The sequence below is a fragment of the Pygoscelis adeliae genome, unplaced genomic scaffold (genome assembly GCF_000699105.1).
Source record: "Pygoscelis adeliae isolate BGI_AS28 unplaced genomic scaffold, ASM69910v1 Scaffold175, whole genome shotgun sequence".
Classification (NCBI taxonomy): domain Eukaryota; kingdom Metazoa; phylum Chordata; class Aves; order Sphenisciformes; family Spheniscidae; genus Pygoscelis; species Pygoscelis adeliae.
In genome coordinates, this window is record NW_008824941.1 from 5,134,307 (window position 1) to 5,151,917 (window position 17,611).

A 17,611-nucleotide genomic window follows, 5' to 3' on the forward strand; every position below is an offset into this window, starting at 1 on the left:
CGCACAGCCAGCCTGGCTGCGTGACCCTCTGCCCAGCACCCCTGGGGACATGGGCCTGGAGATAGCTGGATCAGTGCCGGTGGCTGCGAAGCAAGGAGTTCAGTGGGACTCCGCTCATTAAAAAACCCTGCTGGTATGCAATTTAGCAAGCTATCAAGCTAGAGGATGAACTCCAATGAGGACGGGAGTTTATTTACTCTGGAAAGGCAGCCACTGTTCCCATTAGCGCTGGCTCTGCGGGTGGGGGCAGCCTGCATTTGTGTGCTGGGCCCTGCCCTCCCTGGCTGCAGGCAGCAGATGCTTGTGACCGTGTTCTTCATCTACTTTCAGATGTCACTGTCCTCCATTGAATATTTACGGTGTTCATGCTATACTGACAAACAGAGAGGGTGACCCTGTAGCCCGTATTCCCAGGAGCTGCTCTTAGGCATGCAGGCTTCCCATTTGATGGGATACCTGTATGCCCAGGTATTGCAGGAACTGGCCTTCACAGTCACATCAGAGTAACCACGGTCTCCTAATGGAGAGCGCTCTGATCTTGGACATTGTCTGCAGCCATCGTGCTCTTACATGGGAGATCCATTCTGAGGAGCTGAGAAACAAGGTTTTATCAACAAGTAGTGCATCAGGAGGGCGTTCTCAGCACCTCTGTGTTTGGAAGGTAAGCCAAGCCAAGCAGGCTCTGGGTACTTTGACGGTTGGACTCGATGATCTTAGAGGTTTTTTCCAACCTTAATGATTCTATGATTCTATGGTTCTATGACTGCCACTCCACAAACAAATTATAAACATAAAAGATGTAAAATATGTATGTTTTGCCACAGAACAGGGATGGAATTATACATGAAATAAAACCTAAAGTCACTATTTTATTTCAAAAAATAATGAAGTCTCTTATTCTGTCAGCATACTCCACAGACTAATATGATCAACCCAATAACCACTGTCTTGAAAAAGAAAAGAAAAAAAAAAGCAGTGTATAGAACTTGGGAAAGATATGTTTCATACCTTTACACAAATAAGGCAAAAATAAATGAGACATTTAGAAAATGCAAATCAAATCTGTTCTTTGTTTTAATCTATTATTATGGGAGCTTGCAATAGGGAGGATTAGAAAATGATCGCTGAAAAATATTATTGGTGTACTGAATATTTCAAATCACTGAGGACTTTCGTGTAAAATAAAACCAGCGGCAAAAGACTGTATCAATATATGAATGGAGAGGAATCAGATATTTCTGCTACTGCAAAAAATTAATAACATAAGTCATTAGCATTAGTGCAACTTGCTTCTCTTTCTAATTTACAGCCACATATCTAGATTAACTGTAAAATATTCCTGGGTTTAGGACACACTGTCCTCCATTGAATGCTTAGCCTAGAAAGGTTATTAACATTGAATGGGGACTGTTCTCTCAGGAGAGCTGCAGATAAAATGACCAGGGAAAGAAATAGCACAACTTCTCAAATTAGCATAATTAGTAATTATCTCTTAATAGCCCCACTTGGCTTTGGAGACTTGGCACTTGAAATTCCGCTTAAAGTTCAGTGAGGAAAAACAAATTTCACGCTGAAATGTCTCAATAACACAGCTGAGCTGCTGAGGTAATCGTCTGGTTTAGGTAAAGGGAAGGAGATGAACATATGGATAGGGAAGATCTTTCCTGTAAGCGCTGTGTTTGTGTTTGCATATGTAAGCACTCGCGGCTTAATGGTACAATTGCCACTTTCTCTGGGGGAGAGGGGAGGGCAGGAGGATGAGTGGGACTTTACTCTCTTCTTTAGTGGAGAGAAATAGATGAAGGTAATAAACTAAATGAAGAAATCCCATTCATTTTGCACAAAAATAGTGTAATTTCTTTTGCAAGTCTAGCTGAAATAAAAAAACCCGGGGACAAACAAGCCAAGCAGTGGGTAGAAACAGCAGCTTTTATTGTAGCCAGTGGCAGAACTAAAACCTTCCCAAATGGGGATGGTTCTCCAACATTTAACTCAAGGCAAAATCAGATGAATAAGCACAGGGAGCCTGGTAACCCTAATTTTTTTTCTTTCTGTGGCAAGGAAACAGATGGCTCTCTTAAGTTGCTTTTGGCTGGGAAAGAACAAAAGCGAAAGAGAAATATTTGCCATTTTTACATACCTAAAAGCCCAGTCCTCTTTATCCTCAGGCAGAAAGCAATTTATCAGCTCATCCTGATTGAAACAAGCCTTTGTTATTAAGAAGGCACATTTTGATTTACGTGTTGCACAGCTGGTTGGAAGCTTTCCACCGGGAAACACATATACAATTGATAAGCCTTCCTAAACTAGTTTGAAATAGGAAAAGAAGTTGTTTCACTCTACCCTCATTGGCAGGCAAGGCAATTCATGTTGGGTGCCAGCACATCAGTAATGGATTTACTGAGGTGATGGTTTGGGGGGCTTTTGGGGCTTTATTGATGACAGTGGTTTTTTTATATATATAAATATATATGTATGTAGATATATTTTTAAATGCCAGACTGCCATATCCTCAAGGTGTTAGGGAGTCAGAGGTGGAGGGGTACATGGTCCCTCCTGGGATAGGTGCCCTTGGGAAGAGACGCTTTTTGTTCTGCCTGCAGAGCAAAGGACCCCTTTGGTGCAGGGAAATAACTCTTTTGGTGCCATGTCAACACACAAAATAGGAAAGATGAAGATAAACTAGTCAGAGGACGTTGACAGCTGTTATAAAACTGATAGGCTGACACAGTCATGGCCAGAGGAGGAAAAGGTTTGGCTTAGAAACTCTAATTAAGGCTGGCCAAGGTCCATTAGCTCATCTTCACTAGTAGCTTCGAAACCTCACACGCTATGTATCACCCTTATTATACAGGTTCTAGGTGAGAAATGTGATTAAGCAAGCTGCTATCCTGTGTTTCCAAGGCCCAGCTTCTGAAAGCATTTCAAATGCCTCTATCAACCAATAAAATCCATTTCAAAATTCAGAAAGAGCATGAAGGCAAAGAGGGAGAAGGGAGAAAAGAAATGGAAGCAGATCAAAAGAGATGAAATGACGTTTGAAAAGTACAGAAATTAGGAGAATATTGAGACTGAATTAATTACAAAAAGATCCTAAAAAATGCAGAAATCCAGCAGGTCTGATGTAAATATTTGTAGGCTGACAGAAAGCAGGGAGATAGGGCAGTATGATGATGAAACGAGCACATTTCTCCCTGTTCCCCCCCACCCTAGTCCTACTCCCAAACGAGCACTTGACAAATAAATTAAGCTCAAGCACCAGCAGTGGAGAGAGCGCAGAAAAATATTCTGATGGACACCTGAGATATCTCCTGATAGGCTGTACGTGGGCAGCTGCTGAGAAAATGCTACAAAAGAAAAATGCCCACTCCTTGACAAGCCTCTTTGTTGAGTGATTGATATGTTTCTGCTTTCCTCCTTCCCTATAATATTGGGAATGTGAGCTGCTGCTTCGAGGCCAGAACTATTAAAAAAATAATCATCTGCGAATAGTAGCTTGACTTTTTTTTTCAGCGCATATAGCTGGAGGTGGTGAGTGTTGATTTTTCTTGGTACCCCAGGCTGGATTTTTTAGGGCAGATTTTTCAGAACAAGTCTTTGTCATTTTGCTTTTGAACTTCATCTTGAGAAATGTAGGGGTTCCAGTTGGGTAGTTGCATGTGTGTCTTGTTTGCTTGCAAAGTTCATTAGAAAGATGATCTTGTTAAATTCAGGAGCTTTGAGTTTGATTTTTGGCTCTGCTGCCGTCATCTTTGTGACTGTGGCAATCCACTTGCCTCCCCTCTGCATGGGGTCCATGGGAACAGACAGAACATGTTCATCATTATTATTTATAATCTTTTCATGCTGTGAGTACTTTAGAGACCACTAAATTATTTCTGAAATGACGTGGTCCTGATCTGGTTTGGGACCTCCTGGTTGCTATTGTAAAAGTAATAGCAATGTTACTGAATGGCATCAGGTTTTATTTCTAGGCTTTGAGGAAGCTGAGTGTGTAACCTGCAGGTGAACTTTCAAAGGCTACTTCTTTGACATTTGATCTTGCCTGACAGCGATTAATTATTTGGCCTAATTCTCTGATGCTTCACAAACCTTAGTGAGGTGCAAAGGGCATTTCTGTTCTGCTAAAACCAATGCTAGAGAGGAGTGCTCAGCAGTTCAGTCAGGATTGGACCTTTAAAATTGGACAGAGCAAGGAAGAGGAGAAACATGCAAAATTACCTGAGCAGAAAAATGCCTGAGGATAATTCATTCTCTTAAAAAATGCCATTGGGTCATACTGGCTTCATAGGTAGCATTTAATTGTGTCAAGCTGATGATCTGCCACCTTGTTCCATTTTTTCTTTCTTTTTACAATTTTTGGAACCATCAATTTTGGCTATTGCTTGAATTGCTGGTAATTCAGAACAGGGGGTGAATAAGAACATACTGTGTATTACATTTGTGTTGCTTTCAAACAGAGTTAAGCATAACCTGTATATATAGGTCATGCTAAGGAAATATCAGTAATTTTAAGTGGAGGAGTAAATTGGACAACCTAACAGACCTATAAGGCCTATTCTCCTTCATTTAATAAAAGTAGGTCAATGTAGGTTTTATGCTGTTCACATTAATGTAATTCATTTTAGCTTTACTAATAAAAGCTAATGGCTGGTTAAGCATTAGTGAAACAGAATATCAGAAAAGAAATTAGAAAAAGACAAATGGGTAAAGAAACATAACAGAAAATAAAGCCCTAAGTCATTGGAATGTACCTATAAAATTTGCTAAATAACATCAGCTAACACCCTGGGTTTGAAACTCCCATTTGCACCATGACTAAAGTACAAATGAACTGGAACATGAAAAAAAAATCTTGTGTACTTCTTTAGGTTCAGATCAACTATTAAACACTCAGGAGATGCTAACAACGGGTTTTATGCAATCCTGTCATAATTCCCATTTAACTCTCAGAGTGGTTATTAGATATTTGAGACTACCGTGATCTGGCTCTAGCCTGTTTGGTTCTGCTTTAGCTATGAAGAACTTGCTGGTTTAGCTCCTATTTGTTTTGGTAGCCAGGTGCCTGCCTGAGAAGATGATTAGTGGCACAAGGAACACTGGGTGGTTATAAAATAAAGATAGGGAGAATGTTAGTCTATCTGCTGTTATTAGCACAAGGCCGTTTATTGAAGGAAATCAAAGGAGTATAGAAACATATATACACATGTGCACACACAGAAATCCCATTGCCTTTTTTTAATTTGCCTTCTACATTTTTTAATAATATTGCAATTATTCTTGTAGTTAAGAAACTATTACTTTAATATGTCTCATACAGGGCCTTAGAAGGTCATGAATGAGAAGAGAAGGAAGTGGGATTCTTTTTATTTGCTTTTCAGCTTTTGGTTAAGGCATAGGCTATGCTTTCATATCTTTCCTGAAAGAGCATAAAGCTTTCAAAACTCTTCAGAAAGGGTGAAAAACTTGTTCGGCTTCACACAAAAAAGCACACAAATTTCCTTCATATCCTGCACCTCAAGCCACTGTCTTTTTCTCAGCCATTTCTTACTAATACTTGAAAGAGACCAATTTAAAATGTGTACCTCAAACTAGTTCATGTTACAATGTATGTCTTGTGCTGGATCCATCATTACAGTATTTGCGGAACTATTAGTATTTAGTGTGTTTGTCTTAGACTCTTTCCGCAGTCTTGTGACTGGTCCCCCTCTCAGGTCACAAGCTCTGTGCAGGCTGTGCCTTGTCCCTTCTTGTAGCCTGGAATGGCTGCGGGATGTGGGAAGCCTTTCTGCTGATGGTGTCTTCTTCGTCCCTTCATTCCCCCCCTTTCATAAGCCACCCCAGCCTCAACAAAAAAGGAAAAAATAAAAGCACATCAGCAGTAATAAAATCCACTAACAAGACAGGTAAAGGGCATGAGGAGCTTTTATGTATTTTAGATTCTTGACCTCTAAAAACTGTTTCAGGACATGCCTTAGATTCAGTCTGAGTCCATACAGACATGGCATACCTTAGATTTGCTAATTTTTTTCCTAAACCAAGAGAAAAAAATTCCCATTCTTTTACATTTGCCAAAGTCAAACAAATTGCCCATTGCACGCTGAGCTAAGGATATCTCTTCTTTGTCCCCGAGCAAAATACTGTAGTAGCAACTGGAAGCCTTATAATTAACAGAAAGTGGGAGAGATGAGTTATTTCAGTAGGTCATACTCTAATAAGTGGAAAACTGTGTGCTTCTCACACGGTGCTAAATTCAGTTCAGGTCCTCTAGGCTGCGAGACTGAGCACGTCCAAACAGTCAGGAAGCCAGTGAAACCACTTTTCTTAGTCTGTCATTTGCTATGAAACACAGAAAGCCACAGGCAGATGTCGAAAAGAACGAGTGGCAAAATTTCCTCCAGGGCAGCTTTGTTTTAGAATAAGACCAGTCCCTAAGTAGCAATCATCAGTGGCTGACTTAAGAGATGGTTCGAGGTAGTATGCGTACCTTATATTAGGTAACATGGGAAGTCAAAGTGATGTTTCACACGTTGGAAGATGGCAAAATTTTGGATGAACTAGAAGGTGAGTAGATAATTTTGTAAAACAGGTGAAAAAGCAGAGTGTCTGGAGCAGTAAGAGTGCGAGACCTGATTAGTGGTATTGTAGAAGGTATTTGAATTTATTTGACAATCACTGAAGTCAATAATTTTAATTTTACCCCTCAGTATGACATTTTGCTTTAAAAATTCTTTGAATTCAGTTTTGAAAAGAAGTCCCAAGTGTTTGCTCTCACTTCTGAAGGAGTTGTTTTATTTTACACACACACATACTGTATTTTCAATTTTGTTTTTCTTTGTTTCTGAGAAGAAACAGAGAATTCGATTGACCCCCAAATGACTTTTCTTAATCCAGTCTCTCAGCTTGGTAAGCGAGCCATTCCAAAAAAACCCCAAGATAGATCATGACTTCAAGGAGATGCATGTCATTTAATACTGTAGAGGTGCCAGTTAGTGTACAGCTTAACGTATTATGGTCTTGAAGGATACACAGTTATATACTAACATTGCAACTTGCTCCAGGTAGGTGGCTCACAGATGAATTCCCTGCAGTCTGATGGACCATGTGCAGCTTCAGTTTCAGCAGCACTGTCTAAACCACCTGTGGCATGATGTACTTGTTCCTATGCAGTGCATACAACTCCTAAGTTGCAAATACCAAAGGCTAGAAAACAGTATTTTAAGTGTGTATTTATGCTATCCCTTTAGAGGTTTGATAATGAGATCTGTTCCTTTAACAGTCAGTCCTTTGCTTCTCTCCGTGTCGTTCCCCCAGATATCTGTGGTTACATGAAGAATCTGGTGTCATGATCAAGACGAATTGTCGTTGCATACTTAATTTTTAAATACAGTGTTTATCTTTAACTCCTATTGACCCCAGATGGGTTTGTATGAGACCTTTTGAGGTCTGAGCTTCTAGACTTGCTGTATCTTCCTTAAAGAACATGTGACCATGAAGCCTCTATTTTGGAAATAATAATAGAAAAACCTTGGGAGAGAGGATCAAAACCCAGGTAATTACATTGAGGTTTTATAACCAACAGGTTGCTGCAGTCACAATGAAATGAATCAGAAAAAGTGGTAGTTCAGCTTGTGGTGGCATGAGCTGCCAGTTTTCCTTCTATCTCCCAATGAAGAAAGAGTCGAGATCTGCTTTAAATTCTGACATCTGGTAAAGCGTAGTGATGTATGATTCGGCACACGAGCTAGTACATTGCACAACAAAGTATGCCATTTATGAGGCGCTCTAAATATAGGAAACCAGTTTTTTTAAGTAATGCAGTAAATAACAGTGGATATTTTAGTTCAAGGGAATGTATAAGCCTTGAGGCTGAATTCAAGCAAGGACATTTTTATGTGGATACAGATCTTTGATTATCGAGACCATATGCCTACCTGTCTGTAGTTTCTGTATTACCCAGTGATCATTACTGTCTGACATCTTGCAATAAATATTCATAATTGACTAGAGATGATGATACAAGAAATAAATAGATCTCATTTAATTTGACCAAAAAAATCTGAGCTGTCAATATCAAAACTTTCTTACACAAATGTAATTGTGGGTCTGTGGTGTTCAAACTGATGGAAATTAGAAGTGTCAGCATTGCCAAACACCTTTAACTGTGAAATCTCAATGAAAAGAATTTCTTTGCTCATTCCTTGGCTGAAAGGAGAATTTGGCCATTGATTTCAGGAGTGGAGCTTAAGATCCCTCAGCCCTGAGTAAGACTTGCTGCATTAGCTCAGAGCTGGGAGCCGGCCGGCCTCCTGCCTCCAGCAGCAATCAGCAGTAGATGCTTAGGAAGGGGCTAAGCACAGGACAAGCTACGTAGGAAATCTTCCCGTCCTGTATGTTTAAAGCGAGGAGGTGATGGGAATGCCAGAGCCAGAAGTTACACCTGAACAGCTGTGTTCAGGAGCCACTGGTGGGCATGAATTTATCCAATCCTTTTGAACATGTGTAATTTAATACATACATAGTCTTGCTTAAGCCAATGGGTTGACTGAAAGGTAGGTAGCGTGCAATTGTTCACTAGATCCAGACTTTTCCTATAAACTACCTTGTATAAAGTTACAATGATAAGAATAACATCTGTAATTAACTGTTCAATTCTTTATTTACCAGCAGAGCATTTGTTCAGCACACCTCAAATTCTGCATGTGCAGCACAAACAGAAATAAGTAATAGAGTACAAATTCTGGACCATTCTCCTTTTGCTTGCAAGCTGAAACCAGCACGTGGGGGCTGTTCAGGTTTGTGCTGAGATACACATTCTGTGGGACCTTCCGCCATGGCCCTGCCGGGGCACACCCTTATTCCCCCCAGTTGCCACCATGGAAACCCAGGTGGAGGGTGAGGGGATCTCCCCGTGCACCAGCTTCCATTGGGAGCTGCGGGACACCAGGGACCAAAGCAGCTCCATCCTTCAGCCGCAGTGCCAGACCCAAGCTTCGCTGGGTTTCACAGGCAGTGAAGATAGGTGCTTCTGCTACAGTGTTCTTTGGGGCCACGAGGTTTTAAGTGAGGAACTGATGGGATCACAGAGGAAAATTAACTCCAGTGGAGTCAGTAGACTGCATTGACTTATGTCAGTGCTGCAGTTACCCGTAATTTTCAAAAAGAGGCTCTGACTCTAATTTTCCTATTAAGAGATTAAAACTTCTTTTTTTACTTTACTATTTTACCACGTTTTACTATTAATTACTATCATTCTACCATGTACTAGGTTTGCATATACTCACATGCAAAATCCTATTTACTTCTAAAGCTACTGCTCTCATGATTCCTGTTATTTAATACCAGAACATAGTGTGTGAGGAAAAATACTACATCTATTTCTCTTTTTATATCAACTCCAGAGTTTTACAATCCATCCAGCTGGCAAGGCCCACAGAAGTCACTTTCCTGTGGAGCAAGAGCAGCTCAGAGTCCGCAGCTCGCAGTGCCAGGGGACCTGGTCCCCTGTACGTGGCCCTGTATCCAATTATCCTTGTAACCTGGCTGCTCTGCATGTTTCCATTACTGATTACAGGTCCCCCTTACCTTGCCATTATTTTAAAAAATCTGTTGGACTGGAATGAGCATTTTGTTACTGTCAAAAAGCTTGCATCAGATGCAGACAGTTGACTACGACTAGCAGATAGGCAGCATGCATGCATCCATAGGTGCCATAATGTGTTTTATTCTCATCTAACCACATGCATAGTCCCGTTAAAATAAATGGGACACTGTTGACTTAAAATATGTACATTTCTAACAAGCTGTGTTGGACTGGGGGTTACAATCCAACACACACATTGTTAGCTCAAGTGCTTAGAGCCCATGTGCATCTAATTAAACATTTTTTTAACCTTTTCTATTAAATAGCATAGCATTTCCTATGCTGCAGTACTAGAAAGCTGGGAACTGCATTTATTGGCTATTACTGATAAATCATGGATTAATTACTTTTAGTCCCCCCCCCCCAGTTTGGGGGGGAAATGTGTTTTCTTTTCAAAGAAGAACACATTTTGACATTTATGGTGAATTGAAAATCTGGAAAAATGTGTTTCTGTCAAGAAACAGTGATATTGTTACTGACTGAAACAAAACATGGCGTGGAGAATAAAATGTTTATTTGCCATTTATAAGACTAGTGCAAAATTTAAGAAGTTTTAAACGGAACACTTACAGATTTTGCCACATTTGTAAGAAGAGTTGTTCTCAAATCTGTATGTTTTCAGCTGAGAAAACAAGCTCTTCACTGTACCCCATCCAAGCTAAGGTTATGTCTGCATCCTTGTTTCCCTCAGCACCTGCAACTTATACAGATGTAACCAAGAGAAGTTGTTTGGGGTTTTTTTTTGAGTATTCATAGCAGTGCGGCCCTGATAACACAATGCTCTAACAGTGCCTCAAACACAGGCTGGTTTTCTCTTTTTTTTTTTTCTTTTTTTTTTTTTTTGTCTGAGATGCCACCTGCGATAACTAGTTTAAAGCTAACTGGAGCCTGTCTGTGACTGCAGTGACAGCATGGATGGAGTGAATGTGAACACCCCTAATCGCAATAGGTGATAAAACCCAGATTGTTTCCTGGGCTGCTAGCTGGCCTATGTGCTGCAGGTATTGCTGCATGAAGCCCTGGGAAAGCAGCGTCAACCTAAAGCAAAGGATGTCATCTTTCAATGCCTTGCTGAATTTACTCAGCTGTTCCTGCACTGCCGGGGCAGGGTGGCTGCCCCACGTGATGGAGGAAAGCGAGAAAGGTTTGACACAGTGTTGTAAGCCCACTTTCTCCTGCTCTTTTCAAAGCCATAGGAAAGGCGCAAGGTTGGAGAAAGGAAACATGGCCTTCGAGTTTTCCATTACTGTGCCATTATGGCCACATACTGATCTGCCAAACCCATCATTAGTAGCTTTGAGAATTTCCAGCGTGTAGCAGTAAACCAATGGAGACACTTCGTGCATTAGCTGCAGACTCCTGTTATAATCCAAACAACATTTAACTTGCTTCTAGTTTCATACAAATTAGCTGCTCATCAACTCTGTTATTACACAAACGTGTAGCAGCTGCACTGCAGAAACGGATTACTGCGAAACTCCTTCAATTCAACTCTCTTATGCAACCTTCCTGTCATTTTACTCAATTGATTAACTCAATCCAATTTTGCTATTAATTTAATTTCACTGTTGTCAAAGGCCTCATATAATTTTTCATATGTTTGTATCTTTTGGGCCTGGCTGTGTCTAATACACCCTTAAATCAATTATTTAAAGAACTCTGTTAGGCATTAGTAATTTAAAATATCATCACCAGGCAGCAAGTATCCATTAAAAAGAAATATTTAAATAGATATATAAACTGCAAAATCTAACGACATTGAAACAACATGGGTTATTTTGCTGATTCAAAATTTTATTGTCTACCCCTTCTTGCCATTTTCAATAAAAACTTAAGCTAGCTTCTGTGCAAAGCTCAGAAAGCAGTACATAATAAATAAACAAATAAATAAATAAATAAAAATTAAGGCTGGAAGAACTTAGAGCTGCTACCTGTGACTACAAAAATTGTCAGTTATTGTGAAGCTTGTCTCTCAGATCTGACGCATTCTGGATGCATGCACTCAGCAGATGAAAAAAACTGTTGTTTTCATTTGGAAATGAAATGAAATGTGAGTCAGTTCTCTGCTCACTTAATTCAAACTTAATTCAGGCTTACAAAACCTGTCAGGCTGGCCATCACTAACCAGTTTATGGCTGGGATAGCTTTTCTTCTCCTTTCCTACTTACTTTCTCTATTCCTATTGCCCATCAACCACCCAAACAGTATTACATATCGCCGTGTAATCTGGAACGATTCTTCACCAGATTCACCAGGTTGTGTGTTATACCTCCATCATCCATTGAACCTGCTGGTACCAGGTTACTGGCTTAGGAGCAGAATGATTTTCTATCTATTTATTTAATCCCACCACCAAAACTGGGCCTCGGAGCAACTTGCCCCACCAGCAATATTGCTGTTACTAAGTAGTGATACTGTAAGGGAAGGCCACGGAACGCCATTCAAATCAGAGGAGGCCCTCCTCAAATCAGATGGAGGATACATGTTGGTGGAGAGGGTTTGAAAAGTAAGGGCAGCAGCTGTATACAGACAAATGAGGTTGCACTGATTTCTTTTCCTTGGGAAAGGAAAGGACAAGCGAAGGAAGAGTTGGGCAGATGTGCTTAGTGGGCTTCTACAGGGAGCTGTGGAGAGCATTAAGGTGCTCATCTGAGATGCTGAGAAAGAGTCACTGCCACGAGGCAGAGGCCCCTGCACAGAGTGGAAGGGCTGGGTTGCATGTGGTGGACAATGGGAATGGGAGGGAATATTTGGGGGAGCTGAGCAGTGAGAAACTGATTTGTTGCTAAAAGAAGTGTGCTATAATGCTACTTGTATAGTTCAACAGAGCCCTGTCTGCCTAAAGCAAACACCGAGTCTCTTCTCTGAGCCTACTGGAAATGACCACATGCCAACAGTGGTGTAATAGGCCATGTCAAGTGATTGTGCCAACACCCAGTTGATGTCGCCATTTATATTAGTCATATAGTATAAGGCTAATGAAAAGAACATACAGCTAAATGTTCAGCGTCTTCTGCTTTGAAGTAAATGTCTGTTTCACTTTTGCCTTTTCTGATACAGCAGGAGACCTGTACTTAATTGCAACAGTCCATTACTCTGATCTTATCCCATCAAGAGGCCCTTTATTAAATAGTATGAAGGATGTTTTTCTATAAAATCTGTCCTCTTGGAAATAATTGATGGCCAGATAAGTTTGAAAGTGGGAGATTTTTCTGGTCCAGTTTTCTGCCAGGATATACAGCAAATTTGTCCTGCATTTAGAAGTTAATCCTGTCCTTCTACCCCTTTAATCTTCTCTGGAGAAGCAAAAGCTTCCTGAGGCATGAGTTTCCAACTTCTCTAAGTCTGTGACTGCGAAAGCCATGGTCTGACTGCACAAGACCTCAGGGGCAAGCCTATCTTTTCTGTTTTGTGTTACTTAATGCCTACAATTACAGGGTTCCTGCATTATACTGCAATATAAATAATAATAATAAAGTATGAAGATAATTTCTTAAGTAAATCAGCAAGCAGTCAGTTCTAATACTGTACTGCTATTTGTTTTATTTGTTCTGTGTAGATAAAACCACAGGTGTTCTTTTTTCATATGGAAGGTGACTTATCTATAAAACAAATAAGATGGGCACCAGCTGCCCAAATTGCTCTCTAATGCTGTTTAAACAGTGTGCTTTGTTTTTCCAGGAGAAAATCTCTTCCTTTTTAAGTCTATAAATGGCAGTATAAGTTCACTTACATGTACAATAAATGTTCTGCTTAGGAAAAAAAAATTGTTCAAATTACTGAATGGGATGAACAGAGTCGTCTTCATCAAGCACTAGTAACACAGGTCTGGCCCTTAGGAAGGTGCTTATTTGGGGTTTTAAGTCATGAATTTGTTGATAAAACAGAAGACAACGAAAGGCCCAAAAATGTATCTGAGCACCACTTGCAACATTTTGTATGGGATGTGAGCCCTCAATGTCCTCTGTTCTTATCCTGTGACCAATATAAGAGTTTTGGAAAGCCCATCTAACATGACGGAGAACACCGTGACCAAGGCAAATGGAAAAGGAAAAGGGTGGTGAAAAGTCTTACAAAATGTTGGGACCCTCTTGACAAGTACAGGGAATTCTTGGGGAGTTCACTGTCAGTTACTGTGTTGCTTTAACCTACAGGCCATGCAGATAGATACCAGATTTTAGTTTTCTTCATTCAGAAAGCTGTTTCTGTTCCTTTCCAGACTACTGAATCAGCTCCCTCACCATCCTTTCTTGCTCTTTCTTGCCCCCTCACCAAGCTAAGCAATAGGAGCAGATGAAATGCTGACAGCATGTCCATTGCAGAGGGCAGTCTCCACTGATGGATGACATGTCCATAACAGGTGAATCATCATTCTCATTTCTGTCTTTGAAATACATTAGTAACTATTAGTCAGTGTTACCACTGGACTTGCCTTTGCAGCAGCTGCACTGCTCTGACTGCTCCACTTTGTCACTGTCTTTGCCCCTTTGCTTGCCCAGCATTTGACATTATGGACATGACCTGCCTTGGCCTCCCTCTTATAGGTATAAATTATATTCTTCTAATCCTCTGGCTTCTTTTCTCACTTCTACCATTTTTGTGCTTATTTAATTTAACAGATCCAAATTTACCCAGGCACAGGTGAGATCTTACCCTCTTTGGGTAGCCTGAATCCACTATATATAGGGTGCATCTAGACTGTGAAGGAGTCTTGTAACCCCGATTCTGAATCTTCTGGCTCTTCACATGAGATGCTGAGTATCTCTTTATAGCCCTTGATGTTATTGTCTGTTTCTTCTTAGAAGGCTGTTCTGCTTTGTGACAGTATGAAATGGTAATCAGTAAGGAAGGAAAAGGAGTTAAACAGAAGTGGTAGTAAAAGCAATCATCCAAATAGCTGAAATGAAAGCATTCAAAATCATCAGCTGTTGTCACTAGGGTTTTGATAAAGTATAAAATGGGAATGACTGGGATCAGGTCTTTAGTTATCCCTATTTAGTTATTAAATTTAGTTATTAAAATTTAGTACTTATCACTTGGAGTGTACATGAAAATTTTTTTCCCACCTCAACCAATAATGAGGATATGTTTAGTATACAAAGAAAATTGGAGATAAAATTAAATCACATTTCAAACGGATTTCGGGGATGAAGGTTAAAAAATGCCTCTTAGTAGGCTCAGGAAATAAAATTCAACAGGAATCAGGATCCTCTTCTCCCCTCCCTGTCCTTGAGGGTTTTGTATTCCAGGAGCTGTGGAATAGAAGTGATAGAAGTCGTACCAAAAGGATGCAACATACTTGAAGCTCTTTCTCTCCCCTGTGGGCTCATCTGTCGCCTGCACTCCTAAGTAAATAGCCGGGTCACAAAGAATTAATCTTGGAGAGGTCAAAAGTGCCATAGCATTTGCCAACCAGCCTTTCGGTTCGGAGCACAGATTAAGCAACGACAATAGAGAGGGAGCCTGATGAAATCGATCATTCAGCTTGGGAGAAATCATAATTAGCTTTCCTGTAAAGCAGCTCTGCAGGAACGCCGCCTCAGAGGCTCTCTGAGTCTGTAACAGATCTCTGGGAATCTGGTTTTCTTATCCCTTTTGGGATTCAGCTCTTGTCTGCTGCATTATGTGCATGAGATGTGCAAGTCCTTCTTCTCCCCAGGGTGCTGACAGGCAGGGTTGGAAGGGTCATGTTCTTGCATAGACACCGCTCAAAAACTTCGTCCAGTTCCTTTTTCCCAGCTGTAGCCCCTATGTAGTAGCACACTATGCAGTGAACAACAAGGCAGGGAAACAGCAAGGGAACCAAGAAAGAGGCCTCTTTTAGCTCCTTATCTTCCCAAATCTTTGTTAGCTGTTCTCCTGCTACAGTATTCGTGAGCATGCATTTGTAACTGCACTGGATGCAAAAGGAAAATATATTGGTGCTCAGTGCAATATGTGGCAGACTCTCACTCCTGCACCTGCATCAGTTTCTCTCTTCAGCCCTGCTGGAATAAAAAATAATTTCTTGCAAAGTCGCTTACACTTGCTTCTAACTTTATTGTGATAGACACTGACCTTTTAAACCACTAAGCCTATGGAGGGCTAAATTATAGAGTTTACCTCCCTAGATGCTCTTTAGCTGTCATAATGAAGGAAGTTTACAGTGGGAAAGTGAATGAAGCAAGCATGTTTTTAACCATATGGTAATTATCTGCTATCTGTGCAAAAGACATAAAGTGTTGTTTACTGGATGTGAAAAGAGCATCTGAGAAGGGATTCCCCGGAGAGGGAGTGAGGGAGATTTGGCACAATGGCTGCTCTTCAGTTGGCTTGTAATAGACCCTATAAATTTGGAATATGCTATTGTTAATCAGTGGAGATTGGAGATGCTTGGCACATAATGTTTTAGTTTTAAGGGGCAGGTGGTTGTCTTGCCAAGCAGACTTTTTTTAAAACTCTAATTGAATTATGCAAATGCATAATTGTTGGTTGAGCTTTTAAAGTAAGAACAAAGAAAAACGTGTAAAATTACATCCTTAACTCTTTGATATCAGTGGCACATTAAATAAGAAGGAAAAGTTACTCTGGTAGTAGAGTTATTCTAAGACCAATAAGCTATAGGCTGTTTTCACTCTCTTAAAAAAGTACAATCTAGTTTGAATTGTCTTTTCTTGCTTCCAGTACCTAAGTAATATATTCTTTGCTTCTTAAAGCAGGAGGTGGGGGGAAAGAAAGGAGAATATGCCATGGTTATAACTGTAACCGCACAAGATTGCAAATCATTTAATTTTCAGTACATTAAATTATTCAGAATAATTGCCAAGGCTCATTTGCACAAATCTACTTAAACTGCTTTAGTACTTTAATACTAAGAAAATTAGTTGTGAAAATCTAGTTGAATCATTTGCACTGTAGTGGCTGAGTCTGATGCACACTTACAAAACCCTTTAAACTGCCCAGTAGTGCATTAAAAGATTGAGCCTCAGACATGCAAAAAACAGTTTTTGGTGAAAATTGATGTGCTAAGTGTCAGGTAAAGAACATTCATTTCATTGTTTTTATTTTTTAATTGATTGTTTTCAGCTTTAGTCATAAAACCAGCAGGTTTTTTCTGTGCTGAATAATCAAAATATTCGCTATATAGTTAATGCTTCTTTCTTATGAAACTCCGTTTGAAGTGGTGGGCACACATGCTGCAGTAAAAGCACTGCATTTTGAACTGAGAATGTGTCTGATCAGTCCCTACATCATTTTTCATTTGTGTATTTCTCAAAAACCTTGTTTACTGAAGAAGGAGAAAGATATGTTAGTCGCTTCTATTTGCAATGTTTAGTACTTGGCATGCAGAAGATTTCCAGGCTGAGCATGCTAAGTTTAAGCAGTGAGACCTTCAGGTGGAGATTTCAGAGAGGTAAAATGAGAAGCTGAGTTGTATAGATGGAAAGAGCTCATGAATAAGTATGTAGGCAATATGAAGAAACAGGCTAAACCATGAAAGGATATAAAGATAATGATGTGAAGAAAATGGAGATAGGATCCTAAGACAGAGTGTAATTCTTAGAGGAGAAATGAATGAGCCAGACAAGAAGAGTTTAAGAGAGCAAAGCTGGGAAAGCTACAAGAAGGCAGGATGCTGTGACTGACAGATTCAAAGGCAGCAACAAGCAAAAACTCAGAAAAAAAACCTCTTCCTCACCAATATATGCTGTCCCTCTGCAACTGCTAAAGATACAGGATGTGAGCCTTAAAGTCCGTACTTTTATGAGAAGTCCTTTGATATCTGACAGACTTCCAGTTGGGTTACTCACTTGAGTAGGTATTTCAAGGAGTAAGTCCTTAAGGTGTAAAATTTTCATGGCAGGGTTATTATCTTTCAAATCAGGCTCTAAAGCCCAGTGCACATTTATGGTACCATTTCAATGAAAAACAATAATATATGATATAGTCAGAATATTATACTTAATGAGCTATATTTTCTTTTAAAAT